The sequence below is a fragment of the Falco biarmicus genome, chromosome 6, assembly GCF_023638135.1.
Source record: "Falco biarmicus isolate bFalBia1 chromosome 6, bFalBia1.pri, whole genome shotgun sequence".
Classification (NCBI taxonomy): domain Eukaryota; kingdom Metazoa; phylum Chordata; class Aves; order Falconiformes; family Falconidae; genus Falco; species Falco biarmicus.
This window is the reverse complement of record NC_079293.1, coordinates 77235024-77254538: the sequence shown is the minus strand read 5'-3', so window position 1 is coordinate 77254538 and position 19515 is coordinate 77235024. Positions and strand designations below refer to the sequence as shown.

The following is a 19515-nucleotide window of genomic DNA, read 5'->3' as shown; positions in this document are numbered from 1 at the left end:
ATTTTCCCGCTCTTGTTTCCCTTAAAAAGACCATACACCATGAGTGTAATACTCTTGTTATTTCAATAGAAGTCTTGAGAAATTTGTAACTTTTCAACATAAATAAGATTATCAGAATCTGTTCCTCGGTTCCATAGGTGCTTTGAAAGCGGAATAAGAGATTTTGTTACCACATATCGTGAGAAGTGTTTTCAGCAATGTCTGTATTTGGTTAATTTAGTTTATTTAAGCAAGAACACACTATAACCTTTGCACTAATAGGAAATACTGATTATCTTGTATGAGCTAAGTGAGATCAAATGGCTTGGTGGACTCTCCTAATATTTCATTTGGTTTCCATTGTAAATCTTGGATTTCTTGGAAAACAGAGTTAGTTAAAAAGTTATGCTACATTTACTTGTAGGATAAAGGAGAGTAATTCAATCAAGTGTTAAGAGAATCTTGAGATTCTTTTGAAAGTGTTAAAAAAAGTTATGATTCAAATGTTTTCCTTTGTGTCATGTCTTCCTGTAGATGAAAAATTGATTTTATTCCCTCTTCATGTCTCCCTTCTCTATGTCACAATCCTTTGTGATTGCTTTTATAGTTTTTGCATAAAGGTAGGTAATTTAAATTACTGATAAAAACCCCAACCAAATGAACAAGAAATGGCTGTCATGGTACTTAGTCTTATTCTGCATAAGACAAACCATGGAACTACAGCCATTTCTCTTGAATTGCAATATAACTGCAGCAACTCTTGTGAAAAGATGTGTATCGTTCAGGAGAGGGAGTATCTTCCTTCAGGAGAGGGGTCATGTGGGTTTTTGCTACTGATTTCTCTAGAAGTGGGCTATGAGACCATGTGTGAGGGCACTTGGGCATTTTTTTTTTAATCTTCATAGTACTTACACTGTATGACTCTGAAACGACAGTTGTCATATTTCTGTGACTGAATCATGGTTGTTGCTAAAAATATGTTAATTATATGGACAAAATAATATCTGTGGTGTTGGTTCTAGTTCATGTCTCTGCTTGTAGTTCTGCATACATGTTTTAAAAGTTGCAGCAATTGAGTCTCTTTTGTTTGTTAGCAACTACATGGTGTTAGCAGTGTGAGTGTTGCATTTTGGCTTTGAACTCATCTCTCTATTCCTTATTCTTTCGCATTCCTCTTGTTTCAAAATAATGGTGTCCTCTTTCTGTGCATGAAAAAATAAAATGCGTGCAGATGATCCCATTCAAGCAGAGATGACGGAGTTAGTTTGAATTTCTGAAAAGTAGGAAGAGGGGCATTTTGAAAAGAACTGTCGTGGAGAAGGATTGAGGAAGTCCCTTTTCTTGCTTTTGTTGTGTGGAATAGCTGAGTATCCCATAAAGGGGCTTATCAGCTGGTCTAGAGAAAAGCACAAACTTCGGACTCTGACTAAACTGAGATGTCCTTGAGCCCCAGGGCATCCCTACCTGGCTGGAAGATAAGGCATGAGGCTTTCAGGTAATCCATGCTGTGGTCTTCCTCCAGCAGGAGCTGGTGACCCGATGGGTAGGGCACTGCATACTTCTGTGTGGGTGACTGAACTGAACTCCTATGACAGCAGTTTATTCCTTGAGAAATTGATGACATTTCATTTTTGGATTTTTGCTTTTCTTTCTTTCTGGTATCAAGGTAATAAAGCACTAACTCCATGGGGTGCAGATCCAGCTTCGCTATCTTTAATTATCTAGATAGCAAAAGTCAGCTTATAAAATGGAAGGTCATAGAGTTATAACGGGAATTGTGAAATACTCAAGGGCTATTGCTTCTTGCACGTAGGAACCAAATCTCTCAGCTGTGTCACTGGCGGTTATTCAGATGGTTCCTTTCTTCTATGGTCTGTAGTCCACCTGAGGTCAATGTTGCTCTGAAATTGGGTTATCTTTTGGATTTGCTCTTTTCTGCAGACATTAACAGTGACAGCAAGACCTTTTGCTGTGGGACAATAGTGGTAATGACAATTCTACCACTATTTGTTCCTTCCTTTGTTTGTAGCACTAATAAATCTCTGTGAGGGGCTGGAAATGTGTCAGACAAGTTGCTGCTGACTGAAAACCAGAGAAAGGGAGAAAATTAACTGGTGTCTAACTTATAGACTAGCTGGCTAGAACAGCAATTTAACTTCTTCAGAGTATTTAAGTGCTGTTGCATTAGGACCACACTTTCAGACTGTAGTCCGTTCTGTGTTATTAGACACCAAAACGATGTTTAAATAACATTAACTCATCTATCACTGATTATCAGTAACTCAGAAACTATGTCACCATCAGTGGACTATTTCAGAATGTGCCATAAGGTAAAAAATCTTGGCTTTCATCAAGGAATTCCCTGTACCTTTAATAGCAGAATATAGCATGTACCAACATAGAGATGTTTGTCCAAATCCAGCATGTTAAGGCTTGTCACAGCCAGCTTAATGCCCTTTCAATGACATTGTAATTTCTTCAAACAAAAGCCTTTGAAATTTGAACAAAAATATGACTGACATACAGGCTATGTACTGAGTGCATAGGACTGCTTGACCTAATTGTAGTTGTTGCTCAGAAGTTAAACCTTTTCAGTTGTATGTTGTTTTCATTTGTATGTTCCTTGTTTAGTGGTGTATTTGTTCTGAAGGTTGTTTCTTTGAAAAATTTAACTTCTTATTTTCCTGAATCTCTAGTTTTTATTTAAACAATAGTCCCTCTATTTTCAGAATAAAATTACTGTGCTTCTGGTTCATTGATGACCTGAGATGGGCTACAGGTTATACCCTCTCTGTACACATTTGTGCCATGGGAGCAGAGTTGCCAAACGAAGGAAAATAATTCTTTACCCTGAGCAATAAACACCTTGTATTTTGCAAACAATACCAATTTAATACAGTGGTTTAGCATCGTGAACATGTATGTTGGATCACTGCACTGGGGTTACAGATTTAAGGATACTGGAAAGCACCTCTGGAGATCATCTAGTCCAGCCCTTTACTCAGAGCAGGATCACCTAGAGCAGGTTGCTTCGGGCCATGTCTGGTCACGTTTTGAATATTTCCAAAGATGAAGAATCTGCAACTTCTCTGTGCAGCCGTTCCAGTGTCCTATCCTCATGGTAAAAATGTGTTTTCCTATGTTTAAATGGAATTTCCCGTATCTCAGTTTGTCCTTTCACTGGATACCAGTGCCTATATTTAAGAATGCTGTTTTAAGAAACATACTGCTTTTAATTTCTCTGTACATCAGAACTAAACGTTTAGCTGTTTCCATTAGGATTATTGCATCTTTTAGTAAAATGTCTTTAAGGCAGTAGCTGTGAAAGAAAGGATGTTTCTGGTTTTTCTGCAAGATGCTTCCCACTCCCTGTTTCCAAGTCAGGAATGTCTGAGGGCTCTAACTTGATGGCACAACCCTGTGCTAGGTTCCTACTGACTCGTGAAGTTGAGCTGAACTCCTATGAAAGACGGACCATGTTCTTAACAAGGTTAGTGAGATTAATTACTTGTATCATTGCAAAAATCATGCTTCTTCCCATTTGTTGTGGTTTAACATCAGCCAGCAACTGAGTACCATGCAGCTGCTCACTCATTTGCCCCCTGCCCCAGTGGGATGGCGAGAATTGGAAAAAAGTTAAAACCCGCGGGTTGAGAGAACAGTTTAATAATTGAAGTAAAATAGAAGAATAACAATAATAGTAATAATAATAACAACAATTGTAATGAAAAGAGGGGAGAGAGAGAGGAACAAAACACAAGAAAAACAGGTGGTGCCCAATACAGTTGCCCATCATCCGCTGAGCGATGCCCAGCCAGTCCCCGAGCAACGATCAGCCCCTCCCGCCCAGCTCCCCCAGTTTATATACTGGGTGTGACCGTCTGTGCTATGGAATATCCCTTTGGCCAGCTCGGGGCAGCTGTCCTGGCTCTGCTCCCTCCCGGCCCCTTGTGCCCCCCCTCGCTGGCAGAGCGTGGGGAACTGGAAAGCCCTTGGCTTAGGGTGAGCACGACTGAGCAACAACTGAGCCATCCCTGTGTTATCAGCGTGGTTCTCATGCTCAGTCCAAAACACAGCACTATACCAGCTCTTAGGAAGAAAATTAGCCTAGCCAAAACCAGGGCAGTATCCAACCCTTATTCCATACTATCTACGTCATTGCCAGGTACCACACTTTCTCACCAATACATCCCAATTAACCACCATCATCTCTCCAGTCCTGTGAGAGATATATACACACACACATACATATATACACACACTGTTGTGGTTTAACCCCAGCCAAAGCAAAGCAAGGAATTAATTCCCCACTTCCCATGGGCAGGCAGGTGCTCATCCATCCCCAGAGAAGCAGGGCTCCATCCCGTGTAACAGTTATTTGGGAAGACAAACGCCATCATTCTGAATCTCTCCCCTTTCCTTCTTCTTTCTCCAGCTTTATATGCTCAGCATGACATCATATGGTGTGGAATATCCTTTGGCTATTTGGGGTCAGCTGTCCTGGCTGTGTCCCCTCCCAGTTTCCTGCGCCCCTTCAGCCCTCTCGCTGGCAGGGCCTGAGAAACTGAGTTGTCCTTGACTTAGTATAAAGCTCGCCTAGCAACAGCCAAAAGCGTCTGTGTGCTGTCAGCATTGTTCTCACACCAAATCTAAAACCCAGCACTGCACCTGTTCCTAAGAAGAAATATCCCAGCTGAAAGCGGGACATACACACAGAGAGATATCATTACTTTATGTTAGTCTATGCCATCCCTATAAAGTGTCCGTTGAGTTCATTTAGTCTGTTATTTCAGGCTCCATCTGTCACGGTGGTCACTCAGGACAGGAGAGCTGGGGTGTGGTGTTGGATTGCTACATGCTGAAGCCAGTTGTGATTCCATCACTGCTGTGCTTCTCCGATTTCATCAAAGTTCATTCTTCATTAAGGTGGGAATCAGAAGGGAGTTGGATTCAGGTCCCCGTATCTGGAGTGGCAGAGACGGGTGTCACAAGGCGCCAAGTGCAGTGATGGGTATACAGCCACCATCAAAGTGATAATATATAGTCCTATACAGCAATTAACATCATACAATTCATTGGCTATTCTCACTCAAAATCAAGTCCCCTTGAGGCACACATAAAAATTCCCCATCCTCCCGCATTACTCACCAAGTGCACCCAGGTCCTTGAGCAAAAGCACTCCCTTTTTTTTTTTTTTTTTTTTTTTTTTTTGCCTGAGGCAGGAATAACCCAGACTTTTCCCCCAGCAATTCACATATCCGTGCCTCTAGGGTTGGGGTAGGTTTTGCATATCACACTTCCTCACATCCTCTCCGTGGTCCCACAGGTAAAACCACGTTGTACCCCATGGTGTGCGCCCTCTTTATCCTCTCTCTTGAGCAAAAGGACACTTACTGTTCATAGCTGAGATGTGGTCTGTACAAGATGGGGAGTAAGATCTATGCTTGTCGAGTTGCTGGACCAGTTTCTCCACAGCCAAGATGAGGGAGGAAGAGGTGTTGTCTTCGTACTCTCAGAGTTGGCAAACCACTTCATCCACTGTTGCTGCTGCTTTGTCCCTTCCAGCTCATTACTGCCCATGAGTTGGCATATGATGGTGGTGCACACCATAGAAATTTCCGCCACATGGGTCATGTGCATTTGTCTTCATCTGGATCTGTGGGTGGCTGTGTGTTGTTCAGATCATCATAAATCATCTCTAGCACAGCTAATTCCTTCAGGTAGTGGACAGCACTCTCCATGGTGGTTGTCTTGCCTGGGTGACATGTAATGCCTTCCTTGAAGGTCTACCTTTCCTTCACTCTTGACAGGAGTCACCTCCAGAGGCTGGGGACTTGTGTCCCTTTTCCAATTGCCTTGGCAATGCCCCCTTCCCTAGAAAGTGATCCCAGCAGCGTGGCTTCCATACTTTCTAATTCCAGTCTCTTAGCCCTGTTATCCCAGCTTAAGAGCAGCCAGGTGGTAACGTGCTCACATTGGAAGATGGCCGATATATTTGTGCATATCCTGCAGCTCACTCAGGGATAGGGATCGAGTGGTTACTGCTTCTTCTGCCTCTTCCTCCTGTTCTTGTGGTGGCCCCACTTCATCCTCTTTTACTAAATCAGCTGTCTTTCATATCCATTTCTTCTGTATAGGGGTGGCTGGTACCAGCATGGATTGGTCCTCTGCCTCACCCATTGCCAGGGTCTGAAATAACCACAGTGCCTGTTGCAGGGGTTGGAGTAGTCACAGATGCTTAACCCTAAAAAAGGTATGAACCACTTTCAGCTACGTGCTGGCTCCTAGCAATAGGACCAGGCTGGTTTCAGTATCCCAAGAGTATTAAAATTTTTCAAAAATCTCAAATGCTACTCTTAACTAGCCTGGAGGAGAAGGGGAAGATGTAGAAAGATGTCTCTTCCTTAGGTTGCTTCTCTGAGAAAAGTTAAAAGGTGTAATTATTAATAATTCCCAATAGATGGCTCCTGAAGTACTGAGGTGACACCAGCGCTGAGTACACAGACCAGATTAGTTTCACGACCTGTCATAATCACAAAGCAGTATTACAAAGTACAACAGAATGATAACCTTGACCCAGGACCCAGAGATGATAAACAGCACAACAGGGAAATCATGCTGCAAGGTGTGACTTAACCTAACTCAGAACAAGCACAACAACTCTGAGAGCAAAAAAATCAACGTGACTATTACACCACTACAATGAATGCTTATAACAAAGTTGTTTTAACATGCTCTGGTCAGATCTGTTGTTACCTCAACCCTCTGTGCTCCACGTTGGGTGCCAAAAAGGGCTCTAATGGTTTAACCCCAGCTGACAATCAAGTACCACAGGGCTGCTTGCTCTTGCCTGCCTGGGTGGGATTGGGGAAAGAATTGGAAAAAGATAAAGCCCATGAAATTAAAACAAAAGAATGAAAGCATAAATAACAACTGTAATGAAGGGGGGGGGGGGGGGGGGGCACAGAGAGAGAAAGAGAGGAATAAAACCCAAGAAGGACAAGTGGTACCAATATAGTTGCTCACCACCCGCTGAGCGATGCCCATCCAGTCCCCGAGCAGCGATCAGCCCCTCCCGCCCAGCTCCCCCAGTTTATATACTGACCGTGACGGTCTGTCTATGGAATATCCCTTTGGCCAGCTCGGGGCAGCTGTCCTGGCTCTGCTCCCTCCCGGCTCCTTGTGCCCCCCCTCGCTGCAGAGCATGGGGAACTGGAAAGCCCTTGGCTTAGGGTGAGCACGACTGAGCAACAACTGAGCCATCCCTGTGTTATCAGCGTGGTTCTCATACTCAATCCAAAACACAGCACTATACCAGCTCTTAGGAAGAAAATTAGCCTAGCCAAAACCAGGGCAGTATCCAACCCTTATTCCATACTATCTACGTCATTGCCAGGTACCACACTTTCTCACCAATACATCCCAATTAACCACCATCATCTCTCCAGTCCTGTGAGAGATATACACACACCCCGAGCATTGCAGTAGCTACTGAGAAGAAAATTAACTCTATCACAGCTGAAACCAGGACATCATTGAGCTGGTTTTTCTGTTTTGTGGAGCATATTTGTATCTGTTGAGAAAGTTCTCTTTAAAAATGTGTATTAATGGTTTAGAACAGAAAGTTACAGGACATAGGTAGTTTTTAGCATGTATTATTTGAGAAGAGCAGAAACAGATCTTAATGTAATCATGTGGATGTCCTGTCTCAAGTTAGTGGTTATGCTGATGCTTTGCTGAGCAGCCCTGAACATTTTGTGAGACGCAGATGAAAAGTAAAAGAGTACCTGGCACAGATGAACATTTCTGGTTTTCTGTAGGAAGCCATGCAGGGTGTTTCAAATAAAGAGGTGGATAGCAATATTAATGAGAGTATCAATTTTTCAAATTTTCAACCACTTATTTCTTACTACACTCATAGTCGACAGAGTAAAACAACTGTGCTTGCAATTTTGATGTGGTAGATATCTGCAAAAGAAATTGGCTATCCAAATATTTTTTAGCAATGCAAGAAAAGATAGTCTTTTAATTGACTCCAATACAGCACATAAAGCTGGTGTTAAACCGTATCTTCTCCACTAAGTTTGCAGATAATAAAACAAGTTCTGGCTGAAGCCAGTGGCAGGTGTAACTCTCTACATCTACCTAAAATTATAGTAATTTGGCTTTTTATGACATTTTAGCTTTAAAAAATATTTGTAGAAATATTTTTATAAGGATTAAATTTGTAAATAAGCAAGTAAACAAATATTATTTTGGTCTTACGCATAAGCTTAGGAAAAGGTTAAGTGATTCATAATCCATCTTTTAAATAGTGTTAACTGAGTAACTTCAGCAAGGAAAAGATCCAAAACCTGTTTTCAGAGTTTTCCAGTTCTGGCAGATTTACAGACCAAGATGCAACATGCTGAAGTTAACATGTGCATGGCAAGAAATGACTAATGGAGAGCCAATATCCTAACGTGATACCCTTTTTGGTAATTTTAATGAAATTAATGGGTGGGTTTTGCTGCAAATAGTCTAATTAAGGTAGTTTACAGTTACAATGAAGTATAGAAATACAGGCCTGGAATATCAAGTGATAAGATGTGTCCTCCTGCTCTCAGTCTTATCTAGACTATCCCTCCACAGATGATGCTTTGAAAACATTCAGTGATGCAGATTCAGCACTCTACACCAATTAGTCTCTGTCAGTGCTTAATTATTTTCCTTTATTAAAATTCTATTGCTCTGAATTATGCTGATTTTCTTTTTAATAGGTTGGTCCTTTATATATTAGAAGGCAGATAGCAAATTTCCCACAGTCTTTGCTTTCATAGACTAAAAAAATTAAATTCCCTCAGGTTTCCCTCATGCTTGAGTCCTCATTTCTAAAGCTTGGGTGGTTTGGTGTGTTGTGGTGGTTGTTCTTTGTTGTTGTTGGTTGGTTGGTTGGTTTTTTTGGGGGTGGTGGTTTTTTTTTTACTGTTTCCAATATCTCTTCAGGTAATTTATATATTTCTTAAGCTCTGATTTTCTGGTACAGGTAGTCTATGTAGCAGTGAAAATAAAAATTACTACAGCAAGTGCTTCTTTAATTCATCATCTATCCAGCTGTCTATTCAGGACACTTTATCTGCTGTATTTTAACGTATTTATGCACCCTTTAACATTTTGTTCAAGATTACAAAGTTCATCTTCTAGCCCTGGTGTTTTCCCAATAAATGCTTCCGTAATGGTCTCAAGCATTTATTCCAAACCGCCTGTTTGGAAGCAGCTGTAATACAGTACTATGGCACGGTTTGCGCCTGCCATTTGACTTCAAGGGCGTTAGGTTTCTCTTCATGATATGATCAGACTGTGATCTCCCATCACTGATAACAGTATGGGTTTAGAGCCAGACAACTGCTCTGATATAAATCCGGTGTGAAGGATACCATCACCAGAGCTTTTGCTCTACTAACTCAGAAAACAGAGATAGACCTGTAACCCCTCCTCACCACGCCGTCCAGACACAACACAGGTTTATGGCTTCCACCTGCACCATATCACAGGTAGGAGACTGGTAATCTTTTAACATACAAATCTAGTAGTTATGTCACCCGTATTTCTGAGGACAAAAGCTGTCTTGTGGGTCTCTTCATAGCTTAATTTATGCTTATCTGAATTACTCTGTGTGCATGTGTGAAAAGATTAGCAAACGGCCGTTCTATTACAGATAATGTCCAGTTCCCCAACTATCAGTCATGAACAGAATGTGTGCTTTAGCAGCAGGGCATAGCGGTTTGCTTAATCTTTTGGATACGAAGGGTAAAAGGTCTTTCTTCTGACCTCTGCTGAGTCTGTGCCTTGCTCATGCACCTTTTCTGCCTCCAGAAAGGTCCATGAATCAATTTTCAGCTGACACTCCCATGCCACCTTCAGCTTTTGGCTCTGGCAGCGACCACGGCTGGTAGAGCACAGTAGCATAGCAACAGCTTCAAAGTATGGACCCGTATTGTCTAGGAAATTGTTACTGCCCAGTGATTGCAGCAATAGCAAGTACAATGTAAATATGTAGGTCAAACTGAGAGAAAGTTAAACCAGGATTTATTGACTTATGTCTTTTCCTTGTATTTTCCTTTTTGTGACTCCTTCTTTGATGTTCTGAAAAGAAGACTGTTATCCCAGCTTGGATTATTCTTTTCTTTTGAAACATCTCAGCTCCTACGTTTTAGGAGAGGAAAATGTTTGGATATGTGAATTGATTACTTCTTTGCTGGCCCTGAAAACTTACCTGTGTAGCAGTACTGTCAGCTGTTAAATGGTTTCTGTCCAATATAGAGGGATTTTTAGTATTTTTAATTGTTTAATGCAGAAGTACCTAAAAAGCAGCTCTACTGTGGCAGATGTTTTACAAACAAAAAATAATAGATAATCCCTGCAGAGCAACTGGTGATGATATATGTAAATGATTTTGTAATCTGCAAGAGGAAAGCCGCTTTTCTGCTGTGCTTTGTTTTCTTCAGATACCAAGGGTTGGATTTGGCTCACACAATTGAAGCTGTGTCTGCAAGCTATTAGCGACATCTCTGTAGTATGTCTAGGCTATCGTCTGCAGTTGATACCGTGCAGTGGGATGTTAATTCACGTGGGCAAGTGTAGGTAGGCATCAGCTGCAGGGTGAGGTTAGTTGTTCAGTAGACTCTATTCATTGTATCAAGTAGAGGCATAATTTGGTTTTCTAGCCATAGGCATCTGGTGCTGTTTTAGACATCTTAAGTCTCCCTTCCTGGCCTCCAGCTGCCTCTGCAGAAGGTCACAGGTCTCCCATAGATTTCATCTATATTTACATATTTTCATATATGTTTACAGATTTCCTCAGCTGTCCAAGGCCTCTCAAGTGCTGCTGGGTATCTAGATTTAGGCAACTGAATCAAGCTATAAACTTTCACTGAACACAGTGGCATGGTCACTTGAAGTTGAATAAACTGAATGCCACCAGTGACAGCTTAAATACAAAGCTTGTATTGCTAGATTCAACTGAAAGTTAATTCTGGTAATGGACATCTGGAAACAAACTTCAGACTGATTTTTTTTTCAAGCTATTTAATTTTCCTTTTCCACTTTCAGTGGCCACACTCAGCAACAACTGAAATGCAGTAGTGAATGAACGCAGCAAGACTGGACTGCTTGGTTGTTCACTGAACAGTATAACTTAGATAAACTGATGCATTTTATTATCTTTCCAAGACTGAGAACCAGTGCTCTTTCTTTAACTTCAGTCAACCTTTATCCTTTTTTTAACAGCAATCCCCGTATATGTTTCTTTCAACTGTATTTGTTTTATAGTTACTTCTTATTTTAGACAGCACAGTAGAATACAAAAGCTAGCTGAATTTACTAGATATGAATTCCTAGGTACCATTTCAAACACAGCTTAAGATTTTAATTGTGAAAATAAAATTTCCTTTATTTTCCACTGTTCTGCAGCTGTATTAAGTGGTCCATTTAGAAGTATTTTCAGTGTCCTCTCATACACTGTGATTGTGGCTGGAAAGGAACACCTGAATATTTTTCTGTGTCAGTGGCAATTTTTTAAATATTTACAGGTGCTTAATGGCAAATGGTACGAACTTGTATGAAATTACATTCTGTGGAAAAAAGAAAAAAAAATGAGGCATCATGTTACTCTAAAATGAGTCATTGATTTTTTTCCGCAGGTGTGATTTTTCTATTTAGATCTCTAGGTGATCCTTTTCATATCAATTAATAATACAATTATGATTGACGTTTTACTGTTACTACATCTCTGATATTGTTGTAAGACATCAGTGACCTTCACGAATTTGTAATTATACAATTAGGAATAGATGAGAAGTGAATTGGTTAGCGCAGAGCTCTGGTTTTGATACAGGCAAGCAGTATTTGAAACCAGGATTTTGATTCACATGTTAATTGATTTTCTGTTGCAGCCTCCATGCAGTCACCTCAAAGCAGTCTACAAGTGTTACTGAAGTAAAACTTGAGAATACATCTCCCGAGATAAAAACAGTATTGTGCTACTTGTATGTCTGTAAAAAATGAGGCACAGGAAGGTAAAAATCTGTGCACTCACTGAGATGATTTTTGGGGGGTTCCTGGTAATCTGAAAAAAGTTCATGGGACTGGAGGTGACCTTTTGGGACATGAAATAGAGTCCTTTAACGTCACAGACAGCCTCATCATATAATACATAATTCATAAACTGATCAAGGTCTATCTAAAAAATAAGTTAAATAATTATTATAATTTTGGAAATCTGTTCCAGAACATCATTGCTCTGCTGATTTGACACCTTGCTCTAATTTCCAATTGACACTTTTTCATGTGCAGGCAATACATCCTTGTTCTTGTGCCAGCATGGTCCATCAGCATTCATTCTTTCATTTAGCACTTTTAAAAATCAGTTTAGGCTTAGATATCCCAAGATGTTTGTGGGCTTAACCAGCCAATCCTTTTTGTCTCCATTTCTGCTACTTGTCATAGTAATCCTCTTCTGCACAAATCTTCTTTCCACAAAGGTGCCTTTTTTCCACAGCTACATCCTGTCTCAGGCTGCATCTACATTTATAGCTAGGCTAAACAAGCAGCAAAAAAGATTCTTTTAAAAACTTCCTTGTTTAAGATAGCTACATTTGTTTCATTAAGTACATCATTCTATTTGAGGTGAAATGTCCTGAGATAAATAGATATTAGAGTCAGTCAGAAAAAGCTTCATTAATTTCATTGTTCCGCTCAGTTTTTCTCTTATCCTGACACCTGTTTTCCTTTCAGCAACAAGAATGTTTTTCTAACAACATTGTAATGTCTCCTAGTCTGCCTGCAGAGCACCAGTGAGACAGAATTTCCATGGTCCTGTTGGCCTTAAGAGTGCTCACAGGTACCGGTCGTGAATTTGAAGTTCAACAGCTTCAGAGGGCTTCTCTGAATCCGTGACTGACATTTAGGTGAGGCTGTTCACTTGTCTGTTACTGCTCTTTGGGAAATCTTAGCATCTGAAGCTCCACACTGTATCCCTGTAGCTTGAGGACTGGCTGAGAAGCAAATGGAAGGAGTGGAAGCTTTGCATCGGAATAGATAGGTATTTAATCTCTCTTATGACCTCTGCTCACATCTATTTGTACTGGTTTTGGATTTATTTTAAAATGTATTTGATTAAAAATCTGGCCAGTGGAAGGGTTTTATATACTTGCCCGCATCTATACTTGCTGCAGAAGTATAGTGCATCCTTGTCTCTAATACTGGTACTTTGGTGGCCCCTTGTTGTGAGAGGGTCTCTGTTAGCCAGAAATGGCACGTGACTGGTCAGGGAGGTGTCTGTGTAATACTGAGAAGTCCTCATTAAACAGGAAAACCAGGAGAAAGAATTTAAATAGTTTCTTATTTTTAACGTAATTAGAAATCCTTCCTAATTTTTCTATGTATATTTTTATATTTTATTTAATATTTAAATTTATTTTTATATAATATTTATATTAAATATTAACATTATCTATAATTTGTCTATTAGCTAGGAAATTTCCAGATAAGTGCTGGAGAAAATAATTCAAGAATCCTGATTTTTATAGAGCAGACTTATTGTTCTAACAGGTTTTGGTTTTGGTTGGGTTTTTTTTTCAATATCACACTGATTCAGGCATGGGAGGTTACCTTTCTTGTACATATCATGGGCTTTTCCACAGGCCTTCAAGAAGGCCTATTAAGAATGAAGGCTACACTCATATCCCAGTTGTTTAAAAAACAAAATATCCAAGGGCTCAGCACTGCAGCATGCTGAATGCTCTGATGCTTATCCATAACATGTATAAATCACCTGCCTAATGTTGTAGCATATAAGAACTTTAATTCACATTTTTCTCAATCATTTTAAATTAATAAAATTATGTTTGTATTTAAATACTTCAGTGCTTTGAGAAAAGGAAGAATAGAAAGCAGGACTTTTTTTTATAAGCTGATGAACCTTTAAAGAAGAGTCATAGTGTTTAAGTTCAGGGAAGCTCAATGGACAACACTAAAATGCCCATCCTTTGCTTTATGAAGATAGAGAACTAATTTAAAATGTTATCATATAGGGAAATCATGGATAAATTTAGACATGAGGTATGAAACTATAAGGAATTACTTAGTTTGTCTCATGATTGCTAGCTCTTGTTCTTGTGGGGGACTTCAACCTACCGGATGGCCGCTGGAAATACACCACGGCGAAGAGGGAACGTTCCAGGAGGTTCCCGGAGCAGGCGGAGGATAACTGCCTGACCCAGCTGGTCAGCGAGCCAGCCAGGGGAGATGCCCCACGGAGCCTGCCACGGGCAAACAGGGACGGACTGGTGGGTGATGTGGGGGTTGGAGGGCATCTGTGGCACAGCGATCGCCGGATGACAGGAGTTTTCATTTCTCAGAGCAGTGAGGAGGGGGCTCAGCAGAACGGCTGCCTTGTGCTGCCAGGGGGCCGGCGCTGGCCTGTGCAGGGGCCGGGTGACAGAGCCCCTGGGGAGGCAGCCCTGCAGGGCCCGGGCTCCAGGCAGGCCGGGCGTTCCTCAGGGAGGAATTCTGAACGGCGAAAGGCAAAGATGAGCGGTGGGGGAGGAGGAGGCCTGGCTGAGCAGGGAGCTTGGGCTGGAACTCGGGGAAAGGGAGAGTTTCCACCGCTGGCAGAGGGGGCAGGCAGCTCTGGGGGGCCGCAGGGGTGTTGTGAGGCTGTGCAGGGTGCGGATCGGAGAGGTGAAAGCGCAGCAGAACTCGGGCTGGCCACTGCTGTAAAGGATGTAAAAAAGATGTTTTTACAAATCATTAGAAACAAAAGGAAGGCCAAGGATAACCTGTATCCTTTATTGGGTGTGGCAGGGAGCGCTGCCACAAAGGATGAGGAAAAGGCTGAGATGCGTAGTGCTTTCTTTGCCTCAGTCTTTAATAGCAAGACCAGCTTTCTTCAGGGTACCCACAGCTGGAAGATAGAGATGAGGAGGAACAGAAGCAAGTCCCCACTGTCTGGGAGGAAACAGTTAGTGACCTGCTGCTCCACTTCCATGTGCACAAGTCTCTGGGGCCAGATGGGATTCATCTGAGGGTACTGAAGGAGCTGGCGGAGGAGCTCACCAAGCCGCTCTCCATCTTCTATCAACTGTCTTGGCAAACTGGCAGATGCCAGCAGACTGAAGGTTAGCCAATGTGACACTTGTCTACAAGAAAGGCCAGATGGAGGATCCGGGGAACTACAGGCCTGTCAGCCTGACCTTGGTGCCAAGGAAGGTTATAGAGCAGCTCATCCTGAGCGCCATCACACAGCATGTACAGGACAACCAGGGGATCAGGCCCAGCCAGCATGGGGTTATGACAGGCAGGTCCTGCTTGACAAACCTGATCTCCTTCTATGACAAGATGATCTGCCTAGTGGATGAGGGAAAGGCTGTGGATGCTGTCTACCTGGAGATTATTAAAGCCTTTGACACTGTCTCCCACAGCATCTCCTGGAGAAACTGGCTGCTCATGGCTCGGGTGGGTGCACCCTATGCTGAGTTAAAAGCTGGCTGGATGGCTGAGCCGAAAGAGAGGTGGTGGATGGAGCTACATGCAGCTGGCGCCCAGTCACAAGCAGTGTTCCCCAGGGCTCAGCACTGGGACCGCTAGATAGAATGCAGCCTATATATCTCATTATTAAACCCCAATTGCCCATGCTTTAACTATGGACTTTCACTATGGGTTTGTTAAATTCCGTAATATATTACCTGCTATAGTAAAACTCAATACCAATTTAAGTAGGGATTTTGCTATTGTCTTTGCTATCGGTGGAGAAGATGGGAGGACAGTTGGGAGGAATGAAGCAGAACACTGGTAAGCCAGGGTGTGATGTGCAGCATGAGGACAAATGTTGCTGCTTGATTGTATCGTTACGGGTCTTTATTTACCAAGGGAAGGAAAGGAGTGCTGCACAACAAGGACAAAATAAAATCATTCTGAGGCAGAAGGATGCTGCAGCCACTGAGACAATTGCTAAGCAAGAGTATTTAAATCCCTAGGAAATACATCTGTAATATGTACCTGAACATAACACAGCTTTGATTCAGACTCCATATCTTTATTGATGATCTGGATGAGGGGATTGAGTGCACCCTCAGTCAGTTTGCAGGGGACACCAAGCTGGGGTGGTGGTGTTGGTCTGCTTGCATGTAGGAAGGCTGTGGAGGGAGGTCTGGGAAGGCTGGACTGATGGACCAAGGCCAACTGTATGAGGTTCGACCAGGCTCAGTGCCGGGTCCTGCCCCTGGGTCACAGCCACCCCAGGCAGCGCTACAGGCTGGGGGCAGGGGGCTGGGAAGGTGCCTGGTGGGAAAGGGCCTGGGGGTGCTGGTCAGCAGCCGGCTGGGCATGAGCCAGCTGTGTGCCCAGGTGGCCCAGGTGGCCATCAGCATCCTGGCTGGTATCCGAAAGAGTGTGGCCATCAGGAGCAGGGCAGTGCCCATCCCCCTGCGCTGGGCACCGGTGAGGCCGCCCCTGGACCCCTGTGTTCAGCTTTGGGCCCCTCACTGCAGGGGGACGTGGAGGGGCTGGAGCGTGTCCAGAGCCGGGCAGGGGGCTGGGGCAGGGGCTGGGGCACAGGGCTGATGAGGAGCGGCTGAGGGACCTGGGGGGGTTCAGCCTGGGGAAGAGGAGGCTCAGGGGGGACCTTATCGCTCTCTACAGCTGCCTGAGAGGGGATTGTAGGCTGGTGGGGGGTTGGTTTCTTCTCCCAGATAACAAGTGACAGGACAAGAAGAAATGGCCTCAAGTTATGCCAGGGGAGGTTTAGATTGGATATGAGGAAAAATTTCTTCATGGAAAGAGTTGTCAAGCACTGCAACGGGCTGCCCATGGAGGTGGTGGAATCACCGTCCCTGGAGGTGTTTAAAAAATGCATAGAAGCGGTGCTTAGAGGCATGGCTTAGTGGTGACTTCACAGTCCTGGGTTAACGGCTGAACTTCATGATCTCAAAAGTATTTTCCAACCTAAATGATTCTATGATTCTATAAACCAGTTGCTATATTTTAATTTCATTATCTAATGTTTCAGTCTCATTGTTTGTCATTTTGGGGACTAAAGAGAACTCAACTTGTCAGTTCACATGACTATGATGAAGGGCTATAGGGCAAGTATTTTTAATCAAGTGATTCATTGTGGATCATGGTTAATATGCTGTCTGCTCAGTGGGCCTTGATGAGATTTCAGGGAGATTTCTAAGCAGTAGCACACTGTAGGCCAAAATGTAGTAGGCTGAAAACGTAAGCCATACTTAAATTAATAGAATTGCTCTGATTCAGTACAGACAGGATATTACTCAAGTTATTTTGATGCATTGTCTGTACATGTAGTTTGAAGGTTGTTTGGGTTTGGGGATTCATCTGCGTAAAATTTATGAAGTCTGTTTTAATGATTGTTAGAAAATTTCTTGAGCGTTGGTCTCAGTTGCTTGGTTTTTTGTTCCTGTGGTGGAATAAAAGCTGAATATGGAGAAGAAGTAATTCTTACTTTGGCTAGAAAGGGAAGTTCAAAAACCTCAGAGACAATCTATTTGAATTAAACACCCCAGGACCCAACATAGATTGTCTTGAGGAATTCATGCAGTCTAAATTTCTTGGAGGTCAGTCTTGGAGGTTGTAGATCAACTAATGGTGAACTCTGGTCACCTGATAAATCTGACCAGGCACCATCTGAGAAAGAGCAGCTTTCTCAGCTGGGAAAGTGATTCAGCTGCTGTAAGGTGTAAGACGTCTGATCTGGTGAAAAGCAACAGCTGGAGGCAGGATACCCCAGGGCATCTAATGTTGCTCTGGAGATCTATGAACATTTTAACCCCACTATCAATTTCTCAAAGCCTAAAGTTGCTACAAGGTCATATTTCTGTGAAAAGACACTAAATGAATATGGTGAACAAGGATCCAGTATCAAAAGTTTCTTATACATCATGTAGCCTATTTTGAAGAGGCACCAGTCTTCCTTTTCTTTGGTGAGCACATGGATTTGTAAATAATCAGCAGTAAGTGGTTTCCAGTTACATAGTGCATAGTTACAAGGTGACGTAAAAAAACCACCTTTGTTAAAACCACATAGACTGTTTTATATGTATCTCATACTGCAGGATTGCATACTTATGAGGCGCCTCAAATTTACTTATTTTCACCAAATGTAGGCAGAGTGCTTATCTGTTGAATCAGTAACTTCATCGTGGTCCTAACTGTTCACGTACTTTGGTGTGCTGGCAGCTTGCCATGCGTTAATGAACCCATATAACAAACAGCAGAAGTTTAAAGCAGCAAATTCACAGTCAGATGGCTCCTCCCTGTGAGATTGCAGAGAATGAAGTTTGGACAGAGCAGAGTTTCTTGCAGTCATCGGGCGCTGATTGGCCCTGCACACCGCTGCTGATAACAGCTAAAAATAGCCCTGGTATATAAGCCCAGCAAGCAGCACAGCTGCCCTGGCATTACCTCCACAACTGCCAGCGAGGGAGGAGACCATGTTCTCCAAGTCCCTGCAAGTATGTGACCAAAGAACATTCTGCTTCTTAATTCCACTTAACAATTAACTTGTCAAGTAAAGACACGCACTGGACTGTGTGACTCATGGGGGAAGTAACCAAACTCTGCTTAATAAAAACCACACACACACACAAAAAGACACAAACTGAAGGCCAGATTTTCTGAGCAGGTTTTCTGAGCAGAGTGTGACAGGTGGGCTGGTGGAATGTTTTTGGGAGTGTGCCTGCAACATATCTGTGTTTTTGTGTACAGTGATGTTGTACTCGTATATATACTCAGGTAATCACCTGTATGGGGAGCATACTCTGCGACGATGGAGTTCTGAACACTTGGAAAAAACAAACGTGTTTTTCTTTGACAATGTTTTGGCTCAGCTGGCATTGAGGAGTTCAGGAGTCTATTCTCAGCCTTGCTGTTGATCCTGAGGAAATCGGGTCACTTCCTTGCATTTCTGTTCCTTTTCGAGTTTTGCCTGTCTTCCTCTGTTTTAAACTGTGGACCTTGGCAGAACAGTGACTTCAGTGGTTGACTGCATTGCCAGATAAACCTTTGGGTGCCTGAAGTGCCTTGGATGAATAAAGAAGGTAGACACCTGTGTTGAAGAGCTCCCCTTTTAAGGTCTGGCAAAAGTTACATTGAACTGAAGACAAGGTATAAGCAGGGAAAGCATTAGAAAGTCTTAAAAATAGGTGGCAGTATCAGCCCTATTAATAGTAACCTATTCCCTCATCTACTAATTCCAGTTGCTCTGAGTTGTCCTCTTTGATTTTATGAAGCTTTGCTTCATAATTTATGAAATTTGCATGAGTGGATTCCTTTTTATTTTAGTTACAGTATTTTAATTTTCTTTTGCTTTATAATAATACACTGCAAAGTTTATAATATCTTGCAAGACTGACAGATGACTTGGCTAATTTGCCTTCCATTTTGGTTTTATGTACTTGATTTTCTGAAAAGGTCACTTACAGCTGCCTAGCCATTTTCCCTTTCAGAAGAACGCTTGATTACCTTTTAATTTATTAT

General features: G+C 42.3%; 1 protein-coding gene across 2 annotated transcripts in view; it reads left to right on the top strand.

Moving 5' to 3' along the window:
* The window catches only part of CLIC5 (chloride intracellular channel 5), a 93863-nt gene that overhangs the window by 8174 nt on the left and 66174 nt on the right, over positions 1 to 19515 (top strand). The window lies entirely within an intron of this gene.